Source organism: Martes martes (genome assembly GCF_963455335.1).
Source record: "Martes martes genome assembly, chromosome: 4".
Lineage (NCBI taxonomy): Eukaryota > Metazoa > Chordata > Mammalia > Carnivora > Mustelidae > Martes > Martes martes.
This window is the reverse complement of record NC_137891.1, coordinates 40,910,437-40,916,436: the sequence shown is the minus strand read 5'-3', so window position 1 is coordinate 40,916,436 and position 6,000 is coordinate 40,910,437.

Genomic DNA, 6,000 nt, shown 5'->3' with positions numbered 1-6,000 from the left:
TCTTCTCTTTTATTTTATTTTTTTTTTTAAGTTTTTATTTATTTGAGAGACTGGAGGGTTAGTAGGGGCAGAGGGAGAGGGAGAGAGAGAATCTGAAGCAGACTTCCAGCTGAGTGTGGAGCCCAACGCGGGGCTTGATCGCACAACCCTGAGATCATGACAAGTGCCAAAATCAAGAGTTGAATGCTTAACTGACTGAGCTATCCAGGTATGCTCCTGCTTCTGATCGTTCAGAAAAGGGGTCCTCAGGTATGGTCTCCTCCATTTCCTTCCCTCTCCCCACACCTGCAAGCTTCTTCAATCCAACCTTTTCCTTCTGCCCCCATCACCAAGGGGGAGGGGTCTCCTCACTGAGCCAAGGCCCAACCAGCTACAGGTAGCTCCACCTCTCATCTTCCTTTGAGTAGCGGCTCCATTTCCTGTACCTTCAATTTCTTTGTCTTCCTTGGCTTCTTCCTCCCCGTACAGAAATATGAGGCTCTCTTCCAAACTGAAAAAGCCCTCGTGTATCTCACTCTACTGATCTCTACAGAGCTCCTTCCACAGCCCGGTTTGTGGAAAAGTTGCCCACCCTCCGTTTCTCCACTTCCTCCCTTTTTGGACTTCTGCCCTTTCCTGTCTGACTCCTGCTCTTACTATTTTTCCTGGAAACTGGGCCAAGGTGCCCACTGATAAGGCTTATTCGGGCCTCTCCGTGGTGGCTGCCCTGGGGCGGGACTCACTATCAGCCACTCCCTCCCTCCTTGGAAGTTCTCTGTCCTCTTGGCCACCCTTTCTCTGGTCACCCCTCCATGGTCTCCTGTGCCAGCTCCTTTTCTCAGGGCCTTGATACCGGTAATTCATCCATCCCAGGAAATGGAGGCTGCCCCCGCGGCCTGGGCCACCTCACAGGTCTATATCTGCTGAACTGACAGAAACGCCTCCCTGTCAAGGAAATGTAACTTGCAAACTCAGCTTTCACTTACCTTTCCCTAGAAAACAGGACCTGCTGGCCTTATAAGGAAGGCCCTGACCTTCCAGCCAGCCCCGCCCTGTTCCCACCCCTCCCTGTTGTTGCTCTTAGAACACAAGCTCCCTCGGGAGAGTTCTCCAATGCCTGAGAGGCACCGTGTTCCCCAAGCCAGGGGTTGTTTTCCCTTGAACAAAGCACATCAAGCTCCTTACCGATTGTTTTTATTTTTGTCACTTGACAGCGTCTTGAGAACGTTGGATTTTCCCGGCGCTCCTCAGCCCCGCTGCTCTGCTCAGGGGCCGTATCCCTGTGGGAAAAAAGAGTTGGAAGAAAGGCAGGCAGGGACGAAGGGTCCCCACCCTGAGAAACCACCCTGAAAGGATTTTTATACCACCCTGGAAGGAGCCCTCTACCCTTCCCTGAGTGATAGGTGGATGACAAAAACCTCATCAGGTGACAGGCACATGGAGGGTTAATCAGATTAAAACAGCCCACCAGGGAGCCCATACAAACCCCTAGACTTAGAAACTCCCCTGGCAACCCTCTCAGGTCCCCTCCCTCGGGTTTCCTCCCTCCTCGGGGGCTTTGTACTGTCGCTCAATAAACTTTACTTTGCTGCCCACCGCTCTGCTGGTCTACCCCTTCATTCTTCCAAGCGCCGTGACCAAGAACTGAGGGCACCAAAAGGAAAAAAAAATCCTCTAACACCCAGCGATCTCTTTCATACCCAGGTTTCGACTACATTCCAGCAGGACTCTGGTTTCAACCGAACAAAGTTCCCCAGTTCTCAAGCATGTTTGGGCATGTCTGGGGGCCCACTGAATGGGATGGGCTCGGGTGTGTTTACCAGTGGACTAGATGTCTCCTGGGGGAGAACATGGCTATTGTTTCAGTTCCCTCCATCGCAGATCAACAGAGGGATCACAGAGTTAATCCAACACCCATCCACAAGTACTCTTCTAGCACTGGGAGGTGGGGGTCAGGAGGGAAGGAAAAAGACAAAATCCTGTCTTCATGGAGACAGGCATAAACAGCAAAATGAGGAAGATGCGTGTGAGAAATGATAAGGAGAAAAATTATACGGGTGAAGGGATAGGAAGTGTGTGTGTGTGCGTGTGTGCGTGTGTGCGTGCGCGCATGGCTGTTGACATTTGAGGAGGCATGATCACTGGGACGGTGTGGCGAGATTGAAGTGGGGATGCCCGGGCCGTGTGCAAGGGAGAGTGCTCCAGGTGGAGGGCACAGCAAGTGCAAAGGTCCTCAGAGGACAGAAAAGGTCCTTTACTTGAGGATTGAAGGGAGCCCAGTGATTAAGGAACAGCAGCCTAGAGATAAGGTCAGAGCATCCTGAGGGTGTGTGAGTGAGTGAGTGAGTGTGTGTGTGTGTGTGTGTGTGTGTGTGTGTGTGTGTTAAGGCTGAGAGCTCAGGGCTTGGTAAAGACTTGGGTTTTTTTCTGAGGTGGGAGGACAGGGGAGGGTTTTGAGCAGAGTAGTGACATGGTCTGGTAGATTGTAAAGGTTCGCTCAGGCTGTCGTGTTAAGAACAGGCTAAACGGCAGAAACAGGAAGACCAGGTAGGAGGCTGTTGCACGAATCCAGGCAAGATACAATGGTGGCTGGGTCTGGGCTGGGAACAATGGAGGTGGTAAGTGGTTAGAATTTGCCTGGATTTTGAGAGTAGTGCCAACAGAATTTGCTAATGGTGGACCCAGAGATGATATTATTTAAGAATGAACGATCCAGACTCTGGGTACTGATTACTGCCTATGCCTATGCTATGCCTTCAGACTGTACCACATGGATGGGGTTAGGTTCCCCCCTCCAAAGCAAATTGATGGTTCCACCATCAATTTGGTGGAAAGATGCTAATCCTGGCATAGGAAGAAAGGCAAGCTTGGACTAGGGTCAGGGTGTGGGGATGCTAGGAACATTTCTAGTCACGGTGGTGGTGGTCTTGGTGTGGGCAGCAGTGTAGGCTGAGGGGTTAGTCCTGACCTGTGCAGGGCTTGGCCTGCTAAGGGACTAGGATATAGCTGGTTTCTGTTGGTTTTCAGAGAAACTGCTTCTCATCGTGGTCAGACTTCATTTACTTGTTGCACATTTGTTCTTCTCAATGCAGACATGAGTGCCCTTGATGGCAGGCGCTGGCCCTGTGGGTCAGGGCTAGTGTCATGGCTATTGGAGGGCCCTAGGCATGTCTGAGCCCAGGGGGCCCACAGTAAGCAGAACAGGGAGGGGGAAAACCATGGGTACTATGTGGCAGCAGAGGCCTAGTTCATGAAGTAAGTTCATGTAAGGTACCCATCCCCCCGCACACACACAAACCCAGGGGCCCCCAGATTTCCCTGGGATGTGTGTGAAAGGCCCTGGAGTTTCCTAGGAGCAGGAGGAGATCCAGGCAGAGAAAGACCATCCTGGGTGACTCACTGTCATGCTATTTTCCACACCAGCCTCCTGTTGTCTGGGAAATGTGCCTTCTCCTCCTTGGCTGACTCCCGGTCTCTCCCTCCAAGCTAGTTTTCCCTCCCGATATCCGTACCTCCTAGGCACCTCCTGATATTCAAGACCCCAAGCCCAACATGTCCCACAGTGAGCTCTTCTTCCCCTGCCAATCCCCCTCCCTCTGCTCGGCCTCCAGAACAATACCATCACCCAGCCAGCTGCTGGCCAGAACCCTGGAGGAAAATTTGACTCCCTCTTTCCTTTTTTCTGTCACACCCACTTCATCATCTTGTCACCCACTTAATCAGCGTGTCACTTCCCAAACACCTCTTGATTCCCTCTTTTTTTCCATCTTTGCTGCTCCCTGCAGAGTTCTGGGGTGACCCCTTGCAGGTTACCCTCCCACCATCTTCACCCCCACAGCTCTTCCTGGTGACCTTCCTGGTCCTGTCACCATCCTGTTCACCATTCTTCATGGCTCGCCATCACCTTCAGGAGTAGAGCTCTCCCCATGGCACAGCATCGGGACCTTGCGTGTGCCTGTGTGTGGCCCCAGGCTACCTGTCCACCTGTTCAGCCTTGCGCACCACCCTCTGTAGCACTTTCGGTGACAGCCGCTCTGAACACTGGGGGTGGAGGGGTGGGCTGGGGTGGGGGGCTGTTATTCCCAAGGTCTTCTCTTTCTGTGGACTGGAAGGAATTTCAGACTCCCCAGAGGGAAGATTATAGAAGAAAAAGCTCCTCCCTCTGCCCTCCTGGAGCGGGGGTGGGCTATTTGTTGACCTGGGAGAAAAGACACAGCACTTTCAGCCAGATATCTTGCTTTTCCTGTCCTGCAGAGAGATGCATGTGGTCCTCTTTCCCAATGTTTGTTGACTGGGGTGGACTTTGCTCTGGGAAGGGGGAGGTCTGTGGTTTTGGGTGAGAGGAATTCAATTTATGGGGGATCCTTCGAAAGCCCACTCCCTCCAAGGGCTGTTTATTATGCCCCTAAGACTCTTGTGAAATGAGCTCTTTCAAATCCTCATGCTTCAGCTTTTGCTTTTTCTTCCCTGAAAGGTCCTTGCCATTGTACTGAATTTCTTTCTTGTGTCCGATCTCACTCAGGTTCTGCATGAGCTGTGGTGGTCACCCCTAACCCCTTTCTCCAGGCTGACTCCTGGGCACCCTCCTTGTGTCTCCACCATACTTTGTTAATCCGTCCATCCTTACAAGTCCCTAATTCTACTGCAATGTCTGTTTAATGTTTAATGCAGGGGTTTTTTGTTTGTTTGTTTCTTTGTTCTCTCCTTTTCATCTTTGTACATCTTGTTCTTGGCACCAGGTCTGGCACGTAGGATTTTGCTTGTATAAAGTTTGCTGAATAATTTAGTTCAGCCTAGTGTGTTTAGCATAGATGACGTTCTGGGCATGCTAAGCACTGGGATACACGCTGTGAATAAGATGGGGACCCCTGGAGGTGGATGGTCTAGTGGAAAAGGCACACACACTTGCAATTAATATATGCTAAGTTCCATAACTAAATGTACGTGAGATGCGGCTCTTAGGTGGTTAAATACTGGGTCTGGAGTTAGGACCCAGATTTAAATCCTAGCTCCACAACCCACTAGCCTCATTGTCACAGCTGTGGAAGGGGAGGAACAGTACCCGTCTCCACAGGTTAACGGTAAAAGGAGATGAAGTACGCCAAAGTATCCGGCGTGGTTGCTGGGCACAAGTTTGCAGAATTGTCTGTGCTGCCTCATATGGAAGCCTGGAGCCTTTGATTTTGCCTGGGGCAGTAGGACAGATTACACACGGAGGAGGGACATTGGCCCGGGGTTCAGAGACAGGGGCTCTAAATTGCATCTCTGGAGAGAAGTCTTTGGGGCGGGGCGGGGCGGGGTCTGTAACCCTGTGACCCTCAGGCATGGCAACGTCCAGAGGAGAAGTGAGCTCACGGAGCAGCAAGGAGATCTGGGGTAATGTGTCCCCAGCCTTCCTCTGAAGCTGCTGAGTCAGGCCCAGGCCCAGAGGGCTCTGTTTTGTTCTGAAGGAGCTTGTGGCCGAAGGACAGGCCCGAACAGGGCCTGGCTGCTGGGACTTAGTGCCCAGTTATTTCAAAGCTCTGCCCTGCTGGGGCCCCTCCCATGCCCCCCACCCCTGCAGGCTGGCCCCAGGGAGCCTCAGCCCAGATTCCTGAAGGGAGTTCCAGCCTGGATTTACAGAGGGAGTGTTTTTGGCTTGGGGCTTTGTTCTAGATGCAGCCCCCAAAGCAAAGAATTCCCGCTTCAAGAGGCAGGTTTCAGCCTGTGATGAGATCTCAGCTCTTGGAGTCTGTAGCCTTGAGCAAGTGGTTTCGGTTCCTTAATAGCTCCTTCCTCTGTCAAAGGGAGAGAGCATCACCAGCCTCCTGAGATCCTTACAGAATGAAGCGAGAAAAGGTGTGTTCTCTTACTTGTTTGCATCAAGACCTTCCTACCTCATGTTTATTATTCTCAGGGGTCCTGTGGGAGAGGGAAAGAAATGCACTAGAGACTCACTTCTGATTTGATCAATCTTGGAGTTGCCTGGAAATCAGGGCTTCTCGAACATTCGCATGGCCCAGGGATCTGCAGGATGGATTC